Below are 23,672 nucleotides of genomic sequence, written 5' to 3' on the forward strand. Positions count from 1 at the left end.
TTGGGACCCAGGATAATTCCATTTTGCAGCTCTGCCCTCCTCTAGGGTCTTGAAGTCTCTGCATTCAGCACACCGATGCGGGGTATGTGTGAGAGAGAGAGAGAGAGAAAGAGAGCGATTAATTGCTTGGAAAAGTCTCCCTTTTACCTATATCATTGACATAACTATTAATAACTCACCTTTTCACTCTCAAAAGTGTCCAAATTTGAAGGATAAATTATATTGTAACTCTACTTATAAACCATCTCACAGATAATCTATGAGCCCACCATAAAGTTTCTCAAGGCTTACATTTTTCGCCATGGGCAACTGAGAACCAATCTGAGGGTAAACACTGTAACATAAAGAAGAAAAGGTCAAGAGTGGCATATTCCATTGTACCTGACCACCATTTACTTTGTGGTCAGATACAGTCAGATACATTCTTTGAACCTTAAAATTCACTTCAGAGAAATCATGACCTTCCAGAATATGCCTCCTCTGTGCTGTATCACAGCAGTGCCCTGAAGAACCAGTGTCTTGACACTGAAGAGCCAAGTCTTATATTCCAGCCATTGCTGAATCTGCTTTGCAGCAAAGGACTGCCTTCAGAAACGTCAGTTTTCCTTTCCAAAAACAAACAAACAAAAAAGACCTACAATCTGATCTCAAATCCTTTCGTTACAGTATTGAAAACATGCCCAAGAAGGAAATTAAGAAACTTCCTCCCAATGGTGAATTGCCACCCAACTTTAAAAATAAAAACCTTTAACTCTGAAATTATAACTATACAGACAGGGACCAGCCTGACATTTACTTTTGCTAATAGTCCTACTACATAACACAATAAACAAAGGTGCAAAGAGAATGTTTAAGACTTGAGGGCAAAGGGTTTTCAGGAACCCAAGAGAAGTTCACGAGATAGATACAGAAATACATACCAAGTACCAGGAAAGCTAAAAGAAGGAAATAACCTAAAAGCCTTTGTTAGCCTCACTTGTGTAAATTTAGTTGGAGCAACTTGAAATTATACAGGAATCTCTCTGAGAAATAGTCCGCAATTCAACTTCACCAATCGGACTGATTTGCCATGTCAATTAGTCAGGATGAAAGAGGCTTTGCCAAATGTAGACGATTTCCCCATCTAACACCTTCTCTGGTTGAGCCTTATAACGATACTGCTAAGAGGAATATCTGATCAAATGCTTAAGTATTAACCGTGTGCAAGGAAAGCCGTTAAATGATTGAACATTCTGTGAATTAAATTGATTTTCTAGAAAATGAAAACAAAATTGAATCCAAGAATAAACTATCTTAAAATCACATTAGACGAGCAAAAACATAAAATATTTTTTCACCGGGGCTATAAAAATTAAATTAGCTAAAAGAGGAAATAAATGCTTTTGTTTTCCAAGCAGTTCCATTTATTAGGAGAATAGGTACCTAAGAAGGAACCAAAACTCTGAAAAGAATTGTAATTGTTTCTAAGGATGACGCTTTGTGTAGTGAAAGGAAAGTCAGCTTTTTCTCTAAGTAACTTTCCAGGAAGAGGAGAATCATACTCAGTGACTGCTCACAAGTGAAGAAAGGAAGGTTACAGGTAACCAGAAGTTCAGAGAAATCCACATTTGACCCCAAAACTGGCCCCCTGCTGAGGAGAGGGTGGGCAGGCTGGCTGCTCCCCCTTCACCTCCTCTCTGTCGTTTCATCCGTCCCAATCTTTCCATGGGTTCAGTTGCAGCTGTACATTTCTGCTTTTCACCTACAGGCTGGTTCAAAATGCTGTTCTGGGCTCAGCTGCCTTTGTCAGCAGACTGAGTCATATCATGCCATGATGTCTATAAGAAAATTTTTGTTATGCCCAGATCCTAGTTTTATTAGCCAGTAACTACTATAACAAACCAGCTGCTATAACAAACAGGATCAGATTTCAGAAGCCAGACACAATTTCAAAAGTCCAGGTCCCTCTTTTCCAAATGGTGACTCCGGGATCTGGGCTCTTTCTATCCTCCGATTCTACCATCTTCAAACCAAATGGACGGGAGCAGAGAGCAGGCTCACGGAAGATTGTGCAGAACTCAGTTACATGATTCCTTCTAGATACATAGGGATCTGGGAAATGTAGCTTTCTTTGTACTCAGGAAAGAGAGGATAACTGGACACTGGTGAATCCCAGCAATTTCTGCCACCCTGGATCTATTCAGAGAACACTTGTGAATGTCTTCTGCACATCAGATACTCTGTCAAGCACTAGGGTAAATGCTGAGCAGTGTGCTGCCCTTCAGGGATCACAGGCTTGCAGGAGAGAAAAGTGGGCACGTTAATGATTACAATATAACATGATAAATGATATCAGCAGAGGGCTGGAGGAACCCCGAAAAGAAGCAAGATCAGGAAAGTTTCAGGGACGTTTGAGCTGAGTCTTGAAGGAGGGTGACAATGGCTAATGTTCTTTAATCATTTTCCACTCACCCAGCACTGTTCTAAGTGCTTTTCACGTATTAACTCACTTAATCGGCACTACTCTAAAGCTAGGTAGCATTATTATACCAACAGATGAGAAACTGAAGCACAAAGAGGTTGAGTCACTTGCTCAGGGTCTCACTGTTTACTAGTGATGGAGACAAGGTTTGGACCCAGGCATTCTATCTCCTGAAACGACTGTGAACCAGCAAAGTATGTGGAGAAGTGGCAGGAGTTCACCAGGGAGGAAGGATGAGGCCCCCTCTGCTGACAGGGGCCCTGTATCCGCATTCTATGAAGTACAGCAGGTTGGGAGAGACACATGCTGTTAAGGTCTCACTACACCCTCACCACCCATGCCAGGCAGCTATGGGTGTCACGGACAGAGTGACAGCCCAGAACCAGGATCACCACGGCAAGGCTGGGAGGATGTCAGAACATTGGGGAGATGGGCCAGACTGGAGAAGGAACACAGACCTGAATAGTAGACTGTCCTTTTAAGGCAGGGCCAGTAGCCAAGGAAGGTATCAGGAGAGGGTGATTCATTTAATAAAAAATTATTAAGCTCTTATTAGGTTCAACACATATCAATCCAAGTTGAAGCTGACCCACAGCCAGAAGCTGGCGGTAGGGGACAGTGCCCTCTCCCTGTGTGCAGGTGACCCCAGGGCCGTGCAGGCTGTCATTGCTGCAAAGAACAAAGTGGTAGCCCATACTTGATTTCCTAGGACTTCTGCTTCCCTTGCTGAGTATCCGTGCCATCAGACTCTAACCACTGCCTGGATTCCACTCCGGCCATGTGCACAGCCTCCTCTGTGTAGTAAAAGCATGTGGTGCTCACCCACACCCAGTCTTGCTCTCCTTCCTGGACACACAGGTCTGCACTCCATAGTTCCCTCACAGTTAGGTGGGGCCACGTGACTAGGCAGAGCCAGTGAAATGTGTTTCTGTCTCCTCTGGGACACCAAATAAAGAACTGGTCTCCAGTTCTTTGCCTTGGCAATGCTGGAAGCCACCTGTTGAGATGGCAGCCTAACCAGATAGATGGAATGCTGCCCAGAGCCTCGCCGACCCAACACTGGACTTTATGAAAGCAAGAAATAAGCCTTTTCTGCCTTAACTCCCTGACATTTCGGGGTTTATTTATCAATGTAGCGTAACCTGGCTAGTGTATATATTTCAAGCCTGTGCCCATCACTGGTTTTGTTTCTTCTGTTTCGACCCTAAAACTCATGCCAACCTCACTTCATTATTCAGCCAAGATTGAATCTGCTAAATCTAATCCAGTAGTATGCACATGTGGTTACTTCTTAATCAGTTTTTATTTTTCACATCTTTTAATGAAACTATAAATAAAACTCCTTGATCAACACTTGGAATGTCACTGTCTATGTCAGAATGGCCACAGAGTCTGAGCTATTTCCAATCACATCCTCCTACTCTAAGTGGGAATCTAACAGGATGAACTTTCCAGTAACGAGGCTTGAAAACCTTGCCACCACCAGGAGAAGCAGCGGTCAGGCCAGGAGAAAGGCTGCTAACTTCCGTGCTAAAGTGCTGATTAGCCTTCCTGCAACTAGCCTACTAGTGGAGGGATTCCTATCTGTCCTCATCTGAACATCTGATTCGTGAATCCTTCCTGACCCTCCTTGCACCCCCGCCACACAAACACACCCCCCACACACACAGGATATTAGCAAATTGCAACACCAACATTTCCAAAAGAAGCTGTGTTCAGTGCCAGTGCGCCTCAAGTTGAGAGAAAACAATATTCAAGAATTATTAAAGTATAAATTCAATCGGAATTAGAGAACATCTTTTGGTAAATTCCAATCTGTTTAGTTTATTTCCTTGAAAGGAGATGTACACACATGTAGCATCCTAGCAGGGGAAGCCCCACTGCAGCTGAAACCCTGTCGTGGTCAGAGGAATGGGCAGATATTCCCGATCGGCTATGTATTCCAGAAAGGCCTTGTACGAGAGGAAGTATTCAGTAGCTAAGTCCAAGGTTGAAAAGAAAAAGGTGAAGGCTCTTGCTACTGTCACAAAACCAGTTGGTAGTGACAAGAATGGTAGCACCTGGGTGGTTAATCTTCACAAAATGCCTAGGTATTATCCTACTGAAGACGTGCCTCGAAAGCTGTTGAGTCACGGCAAAAAAACCCTTCAGTAAGCATGTGAGAAAACTGCGCGCTAGCATCACTCCTGCAACCATTCTGCTTATCCTCACTGGGCGCCACAGAGGCAAGAGGGTCATTTTCCTGAAGCAGCTGAGCAGTGGCTTGCTACTTGTGACTGGGCCTCTGTCGCTCAATCGAGTTCCTCTGCGGAGAACACACCAGAAATCTGTCATTGCCGCTTCCACCAAAATTGATATCAGTGGTGTGAAAATCCCAGAACATCTCACTGACGCTTACTTCAAGAAGAAACTGCGTAAGCCCAGGCACCAGGAAGGTGAGATCTTCGACACAGAGAGAGAAATACAAGATTACAGAGCAGCGGAAGGTTGATCAGAAAGCTGTGCACTCACAAATTCTGAGAAGAATCAAAGCCGTTCCTCAACTCCAGGGCTACCTCCGCTCTGTGTTTGCCCTTACAAAAGGAATTTATCCTCACAAAGTAGTGTTCTAAACTTCTTACAAAGAACCTAATTAAATAATTCGGTCCATTAAAAAAAAAAGAAAAAAATTGTCTTTTAATCTCTAGGACCAATTGGGCAGTCAGACCCCAGACATAAGCAGACAGGACAGTATGCTTCTCTTCATCAAGGTTACTTTGAGAAACACACAGTAAACTGGGCTTAGCAGCCGAACAAGCTCAGAGAGAACTGGGTTCAAAAACAAAATGCACAAATTGTATAATTGCCTAAAAAGCCACAAAGTTACTTAGCTAAATTTTTAAAGGACTGATATTACTTAAAATGATAATAATCCTCACTTGACTAATTTAAATATTTTTCAAAATACTTATAATATTTTATTTTTCAGGGTATACAAATACAAATGGCTCACATTATCCAAGTCAAATGCCTTGAATTCCTCCCACTTCTCCTCCTCCCGTTACCTCCTACTCCTTCTCCCCTACCCATTCCCAGAATTTCCTTCTCAGACTTTGATGATACAATCTGGAGCTATAGGTACAGATCACCACATAATTACTACTGTATCATGTATCGTCTAAGAACTATTTTTTAAATTTGCTTTCAGTTTGTAAACAAAAATCCAATTACAGATTTTATATGTAATCCCTAATTATTATTTATAACTATCCAGGTATACAAACAGATGTACACTGACTGGTTTAAGTGTCTGCCCCTGGCCTTTTTCATACTCTGGTTTTTTGATCACTCACTGCACCATCAACCATCTCTTAGTCACCTGGAATTTATCTTCACGTACTTTTTTCAAAAGAGACAAATAAGTAAAACCTTTCCCAAGAGAACCAATATCACAGAAAATTTCTGAAGCTTTGTCTACCAGAGAATATAATTGTTATTTTCACACATGAAAGACAACCTGGCTAGGTATAAAATTCTTGAATACAGCCTTTTATGAGCAAAACTCTATAGATATTGCTTTGGTATAGCTATCACAGAATGGTACGATTCTGGAAGATTTTATCTTTCTTCTTTTGGCATTTTGGTATTATCTATTTGCTCCTCACTGAACACGTGTTGTTGTAATAAGAAAAAAATTAATAAAAACAAATAAAGTGAATAGATTTGTGATGAGTGCTGATTATTATGTTCCTACATTCTGCTGGACATTGAAAGGCATGTCAATAATTGCTGTTGTCAAGGCAAGAACCCAGCAATAGGCCACATATAGATACTGATGATACAAATGAATGTTACAAATTACTGCACAGTAATTTTACAATTAACAAAAATAATAACATTGGGATTTAATATCATATTCTTTAGAAGGGAAAAAGTAGTGCATCTAGAATGCATAATGAGAAGAAAACATCAGAAGTCCTCAAACCTCTCCAGATCTTCCTCAGGCAGGACTCTGAAATCTGAAGGCCACAGGGTCTTTCAACAACTAAGCTCTAGTTCTAGCCTCCCTTAGGCTCCCAATATACAACCTCTTTATTCAGAAAGACAAGAACACCACCCCTCAAAAAAGAGACATGTCAAAACTGAGTATACTTCGGAGGAGGTCAGATGGAGAAGGACCGTAGCACAGTTGTTAAAAACACACAATTCAGGTTCCAACGACCTGGGTTCCAGCCTGACTCTACCACATACCCCATACTTGTGGGAGACCTTGAACAAATCAACTTCCATGTGCTCCTATTTCCTCATCTGCAAAATCAAGGTAAGAATAGTATCTCCCTCACTGGATTGCTGTAAGAATTGAGTTAAAATAAAACACAGTACCTGGCATGCAGGAAGTATGAACCAAGTGTTTACAATGAACAAATGAGCCACACAAAATAAGAGTTATAGGTTGACCTCCGTTATTTGACATGCCCCCCAGGAACATCTATGATCATCGAAGTGAGCATAGCATGCAGTCTTACTGCCATCCCAAATCAAACCAGTTAGGCAAGCTGAGGAAAGCTGACGGGGCTGGTTCAAGTCACAGGACCTACTGGTGCCAGAACTAGAGCCAGCTCTTCCGGTGCACTGTGCTGTTCCCTACATACAGCCTCCAAGCTTCCCTGACACTGAGTCTGGTCTTTCAGAGACAGCACCACTGTGGATCTTGTTACCGAAACACCAGGTGAAGCTCCCCTTGGTTTGCAGAATAAACAGAGAAACAGTCCTTAAAACATCCCCCTACAAAATGAGGGAATCCTACTACAGTTTTGTTAGGTTTTTTTTTTTTTTTGACTTGTCAGAGGACAGGGGATGTTCTGTTTGTTCTTCTACCTAGGAATTGTAGATTTCTCAACTTCCTTTCTTTCAAGAGGAAGTTGGTCCAAACCTACAACTAGGAGCCCTACCTGAAGATTCAACACTGCTACTTAAAGCAATTAGAAATAAGCAGTTTTTCATTTCACTTAGCACCCTGTTGGAGAGCTAGTCTCTCAGCCTTATGGTCTCACAATTAATTTGTTGGCACAATTAATCTAAATGAAAAGGAGGATTTTACTCTCACACCTACTAACCCATATTAGGAAAATCTATGAGGGTCAACACCCTGGAGTATCCCCCAAAGAACCTCTAAAGCAGGAGGGGGACTATAAAAGAACACAAGCTACAGAAGCTCCTCCACCTACCATCCAGGGGAGCCTACACATGACTTAACCTCTTCAAACATTCTCATCTGCACAACAGAGAGGTAATAATACCTACCTCATAAAGTTGTTGTGAGGATTAAATGAGAACATATATCTAATGCATTTATCACGGTGCCCTACATGTTAATTATGGCCTTCATTATCACAGCCAAACAAGAACAAAGACCCCTGTGCGCAAGTATGGGGTCTCCAAAAGTGCTGCTAATCAAGCAATTTACAAAGTAATTATGCCAGCCCTGATGGCTTACATCTGTTTACCTGAAGAACTTTCCATGTCATAATATATAACAGGCTATTTGTATGTTCCCAGAACCAGCTCCTATTTCATTGTTTTTGTATAGCCCCTAAAACTTTGACATGGCAGCCCTGAATCTTGCCCCTGTGATGAAACACTTTCTTACAGGTCTGGTGTCTAGTTGACTTTTGACTTTATTAGTCATAGTCATGGAATCAAAGTTTGTTTGCTTCCATGGTTCACTGAGGATATAACCGGAGAAACAGCTGTGGTGATCGCTTGCTGACTTTTGGGCTAAATTCAGATAGAGGATGCACAGAAACCTCCATTTGGCTCCAGAGAATCTAGAATCCCTCAGAATTCCAGTAACGAGAGACACCAGTTCACCCCCAAAGCCAACTGGAGCGTCTTCTAGCCTGGGGTGTGGGAAGCTCCCAAGAGCATCAAGAAGGAAATATCTCACTTGGCTCAGCTGGACTGGCTAGTTCTGACCTCCAGAGGGAGGAACAGCAGGAAAGACTGACAGGCTCATGTGCTTTGTCCTGGCTGGCTGTGAGCACAAGATCTCCAGGTGCCCTCTCCTCTGAGTGCACCTCATAACCTCTGGAATCAACCCCAGGTGCACAACAGTAGAGCTGGCAGTCAGGTGGTCCTTACCTCCTCATGCTTTTAGGGAGAGGCTAAAGAGCTGCCAGTGCGATCTGTTAGTTCTCTCATCTGACAACTCCTCCTCCTGCCCTCCCTCCAGAGTTGGGTTTATTCTCAGCAAGGAACTGATGACTGAAATGGGATTGAGTAATACCTGGAAAAGGAATGAGCTGAGAGAGAGCTCACAGCCAGCCAACAAACCAAGTTCAGAGGTTCACACTTAATTCCTGTTGCCCTGTGACCTTGGCAATCTGGGGAACCCTCTAGTCAGCCCACTTCTCTCTCTTTCCTGCACCTCTGCCCATATGCTCCCTCGACCTCCACCCCCAACTCCCTGTATGCCCTTCGTTCTCTCCCTTTCTAAACAGATTCTGGAAGCATGACAATACAGAGCAAGCCAGAAAATGGAAATACAATGCTAATCACACACACAGACACACTTCATAATTTGTAAAATAATACTTCAAATGTGATCTCCTTGGCGGCGAGACATATCCATGGTAAAGAATCTAATTCAAAGACCTAGAACAAACACATAAGTTTGAAAAGTTCATACTGTTTCTTATGAAAGCAAGATTGCAAGGCCCTGAGTCATATGTTCCTCTGTTTGACTTGTGTCAGAAGAGCTTTCAACCTGGAAGCTGCCGCATGGTGGGATATCACATCAGGCCAGTGATAGCTTCTCTCTGTTTTGTCTCTTTTGTCAGTGAGATAAAGAGAGGCACCGGTGCCTCCCATTCAGAAGCCCATTAAGGACCCACCATAGCAGAGAATCTTCTTTCCCACAAACTTTGTACTATCGAATCACAGAACAAAGGGCAGGGTCTCCCATCCTTTACTCTCATTTACTGGGGCAAGGATTCTGCCCACTTCTTACCCACTGTCTCATTTCTCACCAAAGGAGCATCTGCAAGTTGAAAGATTTATATTCTGTGAACTATTTCACTTGTCATCAGCCACGGGCTCCAGGCTCCGGGCTGCGCTGGTCAGTTCCGGGAAGGTTCCCTGAGCCTCCCTCATAGGCAAGGCCATACTGCTCCCAAGTGGCTCCTGTGGAGAAGCAGGAAGCCAGAAATGGCTGTGACTGGACCGCTTTTCAGACCCGCCGGGGCCTGCCTCACCGTTATGAGGTCCCCTCTGTCAACCGGGCCCTAGACCCTTCCGAGGGCCCATCACACTGGAGGACTCGGCATCTCACGACTCCAGGAAGGCCCTAGGTCGAGGCACCAGGGGCAGTCACTCCGTATCTTTAATAAGCCTAAAAAGCTGCACGGCTGCTCTAACAAAACAAAGTCCCGAATTCAACCTGGGCATCATCACAGAAGAGTCTGTTAAGATACAACTGGAAGGAGACCCTTCCTTCCTTAAAAAAAAAAAAAGGCCGGGGGCAGGGGTGGAGCAAAAGGAAAGAGAGGCAGAAGTATTTGGAGACTAAAAACATTTGTTAGTACCTACTGCATAGGTCTCTTTGCACCCCAGAGGCAGCTCCTTACTCTTTATGAATCTTCTTAGGGTAGTTTATGAAGATAAGTGAGTTTTAGTAAGTAAAATCTCCTTCAAGCTCATCCTTTTCTCAACAATGAAAAATACAATCTATCTTTAAAATTAGTGTTCCCCTAACTTTGACTGTTACTGCCCCCCAAAGGGGATGGACCCTTGTTTCTAGTCCTGTGATCAAAGTTTAGAGCAATATCATTAACTCTGTTGACAAGGGAAGCTTGGTAAGAGAGCAAAAATAAGATAATCCCCCCCAAAAAATCCTTAGGGATACCAAGCAGCCCTTCCAATGCCTGAATCACCTGGGGAACGCTTAATACTGCCAAAGCCCAGGCCCAGCTCCAGACCAACTCAATCAGAACCTCTGCAGGTGCACCCAGGCAGGCATGGGTGTTTTCTGCAGCTCTGCAGACAAAGTTGAGAACCTCTCTCCTAGACCCGGGGTCTCCAATCTAGCCGCACAGAAGAACCTCCTGGGGAAACTCAGACACCCTTTCCTGGACCCCACCCCAAACCAACGGACTCACAGTCTCTGGGGATGGCGCCCGAGGGTTTTGTTCAGAAGCTCCCAAGTGATTCTGCAGTTATAATATTTGATTAAAAGCTTGCATTTTTATTACAGAAACGCATTCACAGAAAAAGTAGAAAGAATAAAGTAAAAAAGAAATACACTTTACACACGCATAATCCCAAATCCTACCTTCCAGAAATAACCACAGTTAATTACTTTAGCTGAGGTGAAGATGGGGGGGAGGGGGGTGGTACTGAGGGAATATGCAAGTAAAGGAAGGTGTACTCACAGGTTCCGAACTCAAAGTCGCCATCAGCTTCCCAAACTCGCTCCAAGCAGTTCTGGAGCTAAGAGACTGCGCCCCGGCATCCCGCAACACACAGACGCACGGGCACGCAGACGCACGGCACGCAGACGCACGGCACGCACTCACGCGCACGGGCACGCACTCACGTGCACGTGCACCAGCACGCCCGCAGGCACCTGCATAGTCACGTGCACAGCCACATGCACAGCCACACGCCGAGTCACGTGTGCAGGCACGTGAACACGATCCCTGCTTTGAAGGAGGACTGCAGCGGCTCTGCCGGCCTTCTCGTCACCAAGAAGACGTTGTATAATTTCATTTTGTGGGTGCCTAAGTTAGAAACATTTTGCTCACCAAACCAGGTTTATGAAGTGACAGTTACCTCGTTTGGCCATTTTTTAAATTAATCATAGATTTATGTAACTCCCAATCAGAGCTGCTTTCAGAACAAAGCAACCCAGGCCCAGCACCAAGTTATTATTCCCTCCAAGAGGAAAAAAAAAAAGAAAGAAAAAAGGTGCTTATTGAGCCTATGCAATTTATCCTACGTCCTTTTTTTTTTAATTTAAAAAATTTGAAATACTATAATACAGGAAACATGTCACCACCGTTGAGAGCCTGGTGATATTTGAGAGGGAAAAGGAAACAAGATGAAGAACAAATTTCCCTAGGGCGGTAGGTTAAAAGGGAGGGGAGAGCATAAGGGCAGGGTTCCACTGTAATGCTACAATTGTTAGGAATTTTATTCTGCCAATAATTATGCATGAATCCTTGGGCAAATCAAGATATCATCTATCTTCCCATTTGTAAAATGAGAGAGATCAAGTTTAAGGCAGAGTTTCTCAATGTTGACACTATTAACATCTTGGGCAGGATACTTCTCTGTTGGAGGGTAGGGGAGGCAGCATCCTGTGCGTTGTAGGATGTTTAGCAGCGTCCCTGGCCTCTATCCACCAGATGCCAATAGCACAGGCTCACTCGTGCCCCAGTTGTGAGTCAAAAATGTCTCCAGAGATTGCCAGATATCCCACGAGGGACAAAATCAACCCTGGTTTAGAACCACTGGTCTAGGGTAATTCTGAAGGTCTCTTTATTTTCAAAAATTCATAAAGTATGTGGGAAAAGCTGGAAGATGAATTTGACATCTCAGGGAATGTGCATATAAAAAGCCAAAGATGAGTACATGTAGAATTATCCTGTAAAGCAGAGGTTCTCAAACTTGGCTAGACATTAGAATAACCTGAGGAGCTTTTTAAATTCCCAGTCTCAAGGTCAAACCCCCTGACCAGGGGGCTTCCCTGGTGGCGCAGTGGTTGAGAGTCCGCCTGCCGATGCAGGGGACAGGGGTTCGTGCCCCGGTCCGGGAAGATCCCACATGCCGCGGAGCGGGTGGGCCCGTGAGCCATGGCCGCTGAGCCTGCGCGTCCGGAGCCTGTGCTCCGCAATGGGAGAGGCCACAACAGTGAGAGGCCCGCGTACCGCAAAAAAAAAAAAAACCCTGACCAATTAAACCAGAACTCTGGGAGCTGAACAGAGTTCAGGTGTTTCCAGCGTGTAGTGGTTTGAGGATCAGTGGAGGAGAGATAGAAATAACAATATCTGTGCATCATTTCTTATGATTCTGATAAAATTTTATTTCAATCAGCAAGGAAACCAAAAACCCAATCTAGACTGGCATTTTGCAAAGCACTGGGAAACAGGTCATCTTAAATCGGGCCAATCTCAAGCTTTCAATTTTTTTTTTTTTAATAAAATCCCTTGCAGCTCTGACAGTCTTATTCTATTTATTTATGTATTTGTTTGTTTATTTACTTATGGCTGAGTTGGGTCTTTGTTGCTGCACGCGGGCTTTCTCTAGTTGCAGTGAGCGGGGGCTACTCTTCGTTGTAGGTGTGTGGTCTTCTCATTGCGGTGGCTTCTCTTGTTGCAGAGCACGGGCTCTAGGCGCCCGAGCTTCAGGAGTTGTGGCTTGCGGGCTCTTGAGCACAGGCTGAGTAGTTGTGGTGCACGGGCCTAGTTGCTCTGCGGCATGTGGGATCTTCCCAGACCAGGACTCGAACCTGTGTCCCCTGCATTGGCAGGTGGTTTCTTAACCACTGCGCCACAAGGGAAGTCCTCAAGCTTTCAATTTCAATGAGTATTTGAGTATCCCCACTTCCTGGAGAAATACTTGAGAATCCAGAGACTCAAAGTCGAAGATCCCAGTGTCTCTGAGGAAGGTGCAGCCATTCATCCCACAAATCCTCCCATCCCTGCAGTTAGGGACCTGAGAGCACACCAGCCATTCTCTCCAAACCATGACTGTCAATTGCATTTATCCTGTTCGACAGAGATTACCTGTTCCAGTTTATGAAGTAAATGACAATCACACCAAAAGAAAATGTGTGCACTCCCTGAAAGAGGAAGATACACCCTGTACTTATCTCTGTGTGAAATCAGTCTGTGTGGCAGGGCTTGCAAGAGGCCTAGAGACCCAAGCAATGAGGCAAAGCCACTACTAACCAGATTTAACATGAAAATGACATAAGCAGTTCAAAGGGGCCACTGTAAAGTGACTGAAGAATCCTCATCCATTTCCTGGGGATTCTGTGCTGATTAACTTGGTACTCTGCAAAGTGCTCACAGTTTCCTAAAAAGAAAGGAAAAGGACGCAATCCTATTTACCGTAATTTTTGTTACGCTGTTACAAAAAAATAGCAGCCAAAATTTATTGAACACTTACTCTGTGCCAGGCGCTGTGCTAAGCATTTCATATACATTATTTCATTTACTCCTCACAACAATCTGATTAGCTTGGTATTATTAGTAATAATTATTATTACCCCTGTCTTATAATTGAGGAAACTGAGGCTTAGAGAAGTTAAGTGACTTGTTTCCAGCAGCCACAGGAATGGAAATTAAAACTTAGGCAGTCTGACTGCAGAGCCTAAGTTCTTGAGCATCGTGTAATATGGCCTCATGAGTCTTTATTCGTTTGTCAGATCATGAAACTAATGCCTTTGCATATCAGTCTTTCAATCATGGATTTCAAAACACTTTCAAAGCATACAGTATATGGGCTTATACCTAGATATGATCCCAAGGGAGAAATGGTATGCCTGTGTTCTCCAGCATGGCTTCAAACCACCTAAACAGAATCACCTGTTTAGGGGAGCTGGTTTAAATGCAGGGTACTAGGCCCCATCTCATGCCTACCATATCGGAATTTGAGGTGTGAAGAAGCCAGTGTGGGAATCTGCATTGTGAACTAGCTCCCCAGGTGATGTTTTTGCTTGTCGAAGCAGAAGAACCATTCCCCTAGGATTGGCACACTTTCGCATTCAAAAAGCACAGTCTTGTGCCTGTGAAACTTGAAGAAAGAATATTTATCTCTTCAGAATTACAAAACAAGAAACTACAAAGATCAATTTTAAGAGCCAGAAGATTCCCAGTAAGGCAGTGCCCTTAAAGATCCCTGGATATATTTTAATATATTCAATTTAAGACATAAACCCACTTACCCGAATACATCATACTTTGCACTGAGAATCTGCCTTCCTCTGGAGACAAGAAATCTACTTTATTAATATCACTTAAGCTGTTACTCAAAGCCTTCAAAACACACACACACACACACACACACACACACACACACACACACACACACACACACACACACACACACACCCCTACATGAATTTGAGTAAACACTGTGTAACCAGAAAATGAAATCGCTCTCAAATAACCATTATGACTTTTCTTATATGCTCACATTACAATAAAATTCAGAGTGAGAGCTATCAGTGGATATGGAAATTACAGACCATGTGTTCCTCTGCAAGATATGAGCCCTTAAGGGCTGTGATGGCGAATTATTCCTCTCTCTGTCTCCAGTTTCAAGCACACAGTAGGCAATTAATCCAGTCTTGTGTTAAGAAAAAAGAAAGGAAGAAAGAAAACTTCAAAAGAATCAGTGAGCGAATCAATTCCCCAATGAGAAGAAGCCTACAGGTCATCTCTCCCCCAAAGCAGCTTTTGGACAGGACTGCCCTCTGAATACAAGAGAACACGGAAGGCTTTTCTTTAAGCAACTAATTTTCTCCTAGTAATGCTTTTCAAATCTTGAAGCAGTTTACAACAAAAAATAATCACCCCAACTTCTTCAGCATTCACACACAATCTAAAGTAAACCTCCAAATGAAAACCAGAAAAAAAACATGTTGAAGAAGGAAGAGAGAAAGAAGACAGATTATCATTTTAAAAAAAAACAATAACAGCATACAACACACCAGGGACTGGGAAAAATATCAAATTTTCATTTTACAGCAAAGATTATGTTGAGCTTGCTTCATTCTGCTATTCATGAGTTTCATATTCTTCCTCACATTAAAACATATTTATGCTGCTGCTTCATTCCCTCCAGTCCCTGTGCAACATGAATATTCATATAGCCCCTATAGGCTGCAAATGTGTACGCACACACACACACGCACACACACGCCTATATCACACCCAAATGTTGGCCTCTTGATCCCTGGGAACTCATATGATTAGAGAATTTCCAAACGGCTGCAAAACAAATGCTAGGGATAATACTACTCAAACAGCATCAGGAGAATCTATGTGTGGGGTTGGTTTCCAGCCACTGGAATAATTCTGAGTTAATGTATTCAGGACATCTTACTCAGACTTCCACATTGTCACATCAAATCATGAACATTCAGACCTTAAAGAGACCCTAGAATCATCTGCTTCCAAATCCCTCATTTTACACACAAGGAAATCAAGCTCAAAGTGAAACTGCTTGCCCATAATCAAAAGATAAGTTGGTGCCTGAACATCCAATCCAGTTGTCTCTCTACTATGCCATATTGGGACCAATATTTTGCACTTAATAGATAGCCTAGCTGGCAGTTCAACAAGAAAATTCATCCAGAGTCCTCTTGATAACGACTGCAAGATCTAAATTCAATTTCTATAAATAACTGCCAATTTTTGTTACAGTTCCTGAAGAATGCTAGACTCCAATAATCAATATTATAATAAATGAGTTCTAGCTCTTCTTTTTCATTAACCTCTTTTTTAAGTGCTAGTGACTAATGGGAATAAAGTATAAAAAAGAAAAGAGCCTGTAAGGTCCAGAAAATCGACAAACTAGATATTCCCGTTCACCATATGCTTTCACTGCATAACTCCAGCCCTGACTATATTTGAAGAGGTGATGCTCTAACACAGTGCTGCTCAAACTTACACGTCGCATGAATCAGACAAAGTGCAGATTATGATTCAGTAGGTCATGGGAACTTGAGATTCTGCATTTCCAACAAGCTCCCACGTGACTCTGATGCTCGTGGTCACAGGACCACACTCTGTTGTAACATTCACAGTGATCCAGCTATGGACACCATGCAAAGCAAACCAGATGGCAAAGCGTAAAAGACCAGTGAGCAGGCCCTGAAAGCAATGCTTATAATGACAGTAGCAGAGCAGGACAACTGGCCAACAAAAGTTAATTATCAACTAATAAAATAATGTCCTCTGGACCCTAAGTCTACCTTATCTAGATGTCAATGTCAGAAAAGGCCCCCATGTTATCATTCGATGGCAGGTAAGTTGTACTTATGCAGGAGACTCATCTCTGAGAGATTAATCTGGAAGCATAAAAGGCAGCATAGGTTCTAATTCCCTGCATTAATACTCAGGAGCAAGGAATAAATGAAATCAGAGCACTTTCAGTTGCTTATAAATAACTTCCCTGACCAATACATGGAAACGGAAAGGTCTTCAATCAGGAGGCTGCATCGCTGAGTCCAGCCCTATCCTTAGTTTACTGAAACAAACCAAACCATCGTGTCTAACAACTTTGCTTGGAAAATAGATTTTGTACCAGATGGACATTTATTTCAAAAAGCAAATGGGCAACTTAATTTCAACCTTTCTGATTAAGTAGATCCTAGCCGTTCTATGAACATGCTTCCAACCTTTCCCCCAAGGAATTGAGTCGTAACATGGGGAGCATGACCGTTTATTGGGCTTAAGGAACACATTAATTTATCTGGTTTATAGAATTTAAACATCTGACGAATGACAGTGGGGTTGATTTTATTCATCAGCTAATTGCTTTGCCACCTGGAGCTGAAGCTTTATATATGCAGCTTATAAAAGATCTGAAAAGGATCTCAATTATTCTTTAATTTGTTCCTTGAATATAAAGTAGGAAAATCTGGCTTAATCAAACATTGTCTCAATTCTACTGGGATATGTCTAGTTACCTTATAACAAGGTAAGCTTTCATTTAATCATATGATATGATAATTCCCCACTTTCAAGCCAAGTAGCCTCTTAGTTACAATCAATTTTCCACTGAAAAAATAAACACTGTCTCTTTACTGAAATCCCAGTAGAGAAAAATAGCCCTTTTTAATGAAACTTGCTGCTAATACAACCACACTAGGAATTTCTGTGTAGGAATCCATTAAACCTCCTAATTTGACATTGCTGGCAAATTGCAGAAAAAAGCGAGTTCCATGAACAGTTCTCTATGTGCACATGGCCATTATTGGCACACACAGAAGAAATGGATAATGAGTGCATGCACATGCGCCCACACACACGAACACACACTCAGCATTACTGGAATCTATTAAATCTCACTTAATAAATGTTTTAATCAAGTTGAGCTCTACAATTTATCTGAGGGAGAAAAAAAGGAGAGAAACTAGCAGTCATGCAATTTCTTTAATTGCACTGAGTGAATCTGAAATGCCGGCGTGTGATAGAAGGCTGCTAGAAATCCCAAGGCATAAAAGCAGGAACTGGCAGGCAACTGGGACTCCTCTTAAAATGTAGCCTTGCAACAAGCTGAAAGTTAAAACCGTAATGCCATTATTTTAATGACCCAGGGTACTGTGGGTTTAAAGTCAAGTATTTTGTCCCTATTGTACCAAGTTTACTTTCAGCATCTCCTAAATGCCACACAGCTGCCAGTATGAGCTAAGTCAGGGAGAACAGGGGGCCAGGCATTGCACGGGCTCCCTGGAGGAAAGCAGGTCATCAACTAGCACCCTGTCTGAGAAGAGAGGGGGCGTCTGAGACCTAAGGCAGGTGAATGGCAGAGGTATAGGCAGACAGGTGGCAATGGACACACTGTCACTGGGAGCAGGAACTTGAGTTCAAAGGCAGGGCAGATTCCTTCTTTCCTGCAAGCAAGGGAGAACTCAAACCCCTTAGGAACTGTTCTGTGTGACGAGACAAGGAACCAAACAAAACTGAGGCAAGGAGGAATGCCACAAGCACCCTAAAACAGACCAGGATATAAACAAGGGATGTGACCATAAACAATAACGCAAGAAAACAAGGACTGGAGCAGAGAAAAAAGTTTACAGTAAAACCAGCCCCCTTTCATCATTTTCCAAAGCACCTAAAACTGGGCCTTCCTTATAAGTAGTTTAAAATGTATGGATACCAACGGGGAAAGGGACGGAGGGTAGGATGAACTGGGAGATTGGGATTGACACACATATACTATTGATACTATGCATAAAATAGAGAACCTAATGAGAACCTACTGTAGAGCACAGGGAACTCTACTCAATGCTCTGTGGTGACCTAAGTGGGAAGGAAACCCAAAAAAGAGGGGATGTATGTATACGTATGGCTGATTCACTTTGCTGTACAGCAGAAACTAACACAACACTGTAAAGCAACTATACTCCAATAAAAATTAATTTAAAAAATTTAATAAAAGAAAAAAAAATAATTAATTTAAAAAAACAATGTGTAGTCCAATACAATGTTGAATGTTAGGTCTGGAAAAGATCCTAAACAATATCTAATCCATTGTACACATGGATGACATGAGTACCCCTGATGTCTAGAGCTATGATAGCTTAGGAGATAAGAGCTTGGACTCTAAAATCAAAACCCTAACCCTATAACTCACTAGGTGTCTTGCTTTGGGCAGCTTTTGTGCCTCTGTAAAAGGAGATAATAGTAATAGTACCTGTTCTATAGGTTGTTGTGAAAATTAAATGAGATAATCCATAGACAGCAATTATAATACTGTCTGGGATATGTAACAACTCAATAAATGTTGCCCTCTATTTTATTATTATTATCATCATCATCATCATCACTGTTATGAACTGAATGTTTTCCCCAAAAAATTTACATGTTGAAGCCCTAACCCCCAATGTGACTGTAACTGGAGATAGAGCTTTTAAAGAGGTAATTAAGGTTAAATGATGAGAACAGTATGGAGGTTCTCATCAAAAAATTAAAATTAGAGCTACCATAGGATCCAGCAATCCCTCTTCTGTGTATATATCTGAAGGAAATGAAGTCACTATCTTGAAGAGGTACATCCTCTCTCATGTTCGTGGCAGCACTACTCACAATAGCCAAGACATGGAAACAACCTTTGTGTCCTTCAATAAATGAATGAGTAGACAAAATGTGGTATTATAGACAATGGAATATTATTCAGCCATTAAAAAGAAGGAAATCCTGCCTTTTGTGGCAACATGGAAAGCCCTGGAGGGCATTATACTAAGTGAAATAAGTTAGACAGAGAAAGACAAATATTGTATATTCTCACTCATATGTGAAATCTAAAAAACCAAACTCAAAGAAATGGAGGGCTTCCCTGGTGGCGCAGTGGTTGAGAGTCCGCCTGCCGATGCAGGGGACACAGGTTTGTGCCCCGGTCCGGGAAGATCCCACATGCCGCGGAGCAGCTGGGCCTGTGAGCCATGGCCGCTGAGCCTGCGCATCCGGAGCCTGTGCTCCGCAACGGGAGAGGCCACAACAATGAAAGGCCCGCATACCGCGAAAAAAAAAAAAAATGGAGAGTAGAATGGTGGTTGCTAGGTGCTGGGGAGGAGGCGGGTAGAAATAGGAAGATGTTGGTAAAAGGGTACAAAGTTCCAGCTATAAGATAAATAAGTTCTGCGGATCTAATGTACAGCTTGGTGACTATAACTAACAATACTGCATTATGTACTTGAAAGTCGTTAAGGAAACAGCTCATAAAAGTTATCACCACACACACACACAAAATGGTTATTATGTGAGGGGATAGAGGTGTTAACTAACCTTTTGTGGTAATCCTTTCACAATTTATACATGTATAAAATCATCACATTGTACACCTTAAACTTACATATGTTATATATCAATAGTATCTCAAAATAACTGGAAAACTATTTTTTAAATACTTACAGATAAAATTATGTGCCCTCTGGAATCTGCTGCAGGTTAATTGCATGGAAATGAAATCAGATTTTGATGAGTTGATGCTTTTTGAGGCAAGGTGATAGATACCTAGGAGATGATTTTTCTAGTCTTTCTGCTTTTGTAGTTTTTTTTAAATTCAGAGCAAAATTATAATAAAAATAATATATTCACACTTTGCTGTACACCTGAAACTAATACAACATTGTAAATCAACTCTACTCCAATAAAAAAAAATTTTTAAGTTGGCTTTAATTAAAGATTTGGCTTTAATAAACACCAAAAAAAAAAAAATAGTATCCTCAGCTCATTGTTCACATCACAATGCTTAAAAAATAAAACAGTACAAAATTTTTTAAAGGTTAAATGAGGTCATATGGGTGTACTATAATCCAATATGACTGGTATCCTTATAGGAAGAGGAAAAGACACCAGGGAGCACACACACAGAGAAAAGACCATGTGAGGACACAGCATAAGGTGGCCATCTGCAAGCCAAGGAGAGAAGCCTCAGGAGAAACCATCACTGCCAACACCTTGATCTTATACTTCCAGCCTCCAGAGCTGTGAGAAAATAAATTGCTGTTATTTAAGCCACCCAGTCTGTGATATTCTGATATGGCAGCCCTAGAAAACTAATACAGTCCCTATCATTATTATCTGGTCCAAGTCACACTGCCAACCAAGGCAGTGGCAGGATGAGGACCCAGCCTCAATGCTTTTTCCATCAGCTCCCCCTCGCATGTTATTTCCCCCAATTCCCTATTGGGTATCTTACCCTAAAACATTAGTTTCTCATCTGGTTTTAAGAGGCTAAGATATTATTCAAGAAAACATAGGAAGTGTAAGAAACATGAAACTCTGGAAGAAAATCAAATGTCTCAGTCTCAAGGAAAGAAACCAGTTCTGAAATGCATGCCCTCTGCCTCCCCTCCCACCATCCAGTAAGCTCCGACAGGTCTAAAGCAGCTGTATCGAGGAAGCCTGAAGCCGAGGGCCCCCAGGTCACAGGCTAGCTCCAATGCACAGGTGGTATCTCCTCACCAGAGCAGGAGCATTCCAAGGAGCCTGACTGGACCTTGATCCATAACCAGACTTCAAGTCACCTTAGTGGCTGCCACAATAGTCTTGCCTTTCTGCCCCACCTGAAGCACCATACAGGTTAAAAGACTCCAAATATAGACAGGGCAGATTTGCCTCCTTTATAAAATGAATGGACTCAGTCATCAAGGTTTCCAATACCATGGATTGAAAAATAGGATGTACAACCCATTAAAAGTTCACCAGAATATACAGAATGGATAGACATTAAGGTCCTAATGTATAGCACAGGGAACTATATTCAATATCTTGTAATAAACCATAATGGAAAAGAATGTGAAAAAGAATATATATATGTGTAACTGAATCACTTTGCCATACAGCAGAAATTAACACAACATTGTAAAGCAACTATACTTGAATAAAATAAATTTTTTTAAAAATCCACCAGGAGTCAACAAATGGTGCTGGTACAACTACATAGCCATGCACAAAAGAATGAAGCTGGACCCTTCCCTCACACCGTACACACTGTACCTTTCTAAAACTATGAAAATCTTAGAAGAAAACACAGGGATAAATCTTCACAACCTCAGATTTGCCAATAAATTCTTAGATGTGACATCAAAACCATGAGCAACAAAAGGAAAAATAGATAAATTAGACTTAAAAATTAAAAGCTTTGTGCATCAAAGGGTACTATAAAGAAAGTGAAAAGACAATTCCCAGAATGGAAGAAAACATTTGCAAATCATATATCTGATAAAGGATTAAAGCTAGAATATATAAAGAACACTTACAATTCAATAACAAAAAAAGACAACCCAATTTAAAAATTGGGAAAAGATCTGAACAGACATTTTGCCAAAGAAGCTATACAAATGACCAATGAGCACATGAAAAGATGATCAGCATCATTAATCAGCAAGGAAATGCAAATCAATATCACATTGAGATACCACTTCACACCTACTAATATTGTGATAATAAAGAGTATGGACAGTAATAAGTATTGGCAAGGATGTCAAAAATCCTGAAAACTCATACACTGCTGGAGAGAGTATACAATAGTGCACTTTCTAAAACAGTCTGTCAGTTCCTCAAATGATCAAGCATATAGTTACCATATGACTCAGCAATTCCACTCCTAGATATCTACCCAAGAAAAATAAAATATATGTCCACACAGAAAGTTGTGCATGAATGTTTATAGCAGTATTATTCATAATAGCCAAAAGGTGGAAACAACCCAAATATCCATTAACTGATGAATGGCTAAACACAACGTAGATACCCATACAGTGGAATATTAAATGAAATTAACTATTAAATGAAATATAAAAAGGAGTGAAGTACTGATACATGCTACAAGATGAATGAGCCTTGAAAACACTGTGTAAATTAAAGAAGCCAATGGCAAAAGACCAGATATTATACGATTCCGTCTGTATGAAATGTTCAGAATAAGTAAATCTATAGGGACAAAAAATTGATTAGTGGTTGCCTAGGGCTGGGGGTGGGGGTGAGGAGTAGGGTATGGAGTTTCTTTTGGGGGTGGTGAAAATGTTCTAAAATTGACTGTGATGATGGTTGCATAACTGTGAATAAAGCAGACTGTACACTATAAATGGGAGAATTGCATGGTATGTGAATTTTATCTCAAGCTGTTCCAAAAAATCCCATCAGCCCTCTCAGTGTTTAGATCTCTTTTCACAGTCTTAAACATTCCATACTTTGTACTTATTGCCCCAGGAGGTCCATTTGTGATGCACAAGTGTGCCTCTATATGGTCTTCCAGGTCAAGCTGACATTTGCAGTCTTGTGCCTTTGGTCCTTCAAATTCCTTGTATATGCACAGTTCTCCCCAACATTCCTCACTAAAGGATATTTTCTTGTCCAGAATTCAATCATCTTTTCCAAGATAACTCTTTGAGTTAGATAGATAATAAGTCTGTTTTTAATAAAGCCAGCATGAAAGGTTAAAGAGATCAAACTTATATCCTCAAATCTTTTGCTCCAAGCAGACCTGCACCCAACTGCAGGTGAAAAGTATGTCGCACAAAGAACATACAATATTTTCTGTTTCCCTATTTTCAGTCACTAACAGTTCTGATATCCAGTAATAGATTCACTTTATGAAAATTAAAAAGTAAATTGCTGGAGTGGAAGATACCTAAATAGCCAGTAAGAAAACAGAAAATTAACCTCCCAGCCTATGCTTATAATGAACAATTTCCACACTCTCCAGTGGTTAACCGTTTCTAAATACTACGCCTGTTCAAAATTATCTGTCTTTACTGAGCTTCCAAACTCAGTTATTGACTGAATTTTGCGCCAGGGGCATCTGCTCTTTAGCAGTAAACCAGATCATTGTGGTGCCTAAAACATCCCCTTGAATACTTGGTGCAGTTAAAGGAATTCAGCCTCCCTTTGTCAGGCAGAAAAAGGGGATCAAACTAAAGAAAATAAAACAAAAAACTAAGAAAACTAAGAAGATAGAATAGGGATCTTGGCTTTTGTTATCTCTTTCTTTC

General features: G+C 41.7%; 1 pseudogene; it reads left to right on the forward strand.

The window, feature by feature from the left end:
- Positions 1-4,381: 4,381 nt before the first annotated feature.
- LOC132531338 (large ribosomal subunit protein eL6-like) lies at positions 4,382-5,124 on the forward strand (annotated as a pseudogene).
- The last annotated feature ends 18,548 nt before the right edge of the window (positions 5,125-23,672 follow it).

This window comes from Lagenorhynchus albirostris, chromosome 13 (assembly GCF_949774975.1).
Source record: "Lagenorhynchus albirostris chromosome 13, mLagAlb1.1, whole genome shotgun sequence".
Lineage (NCBI taxonomy): Eukaryota > Metazoa > Chordata > Mammalia > Artiodactyla > Delphinidae > Lagenorhynchus > Lagenorhynchus albirostris.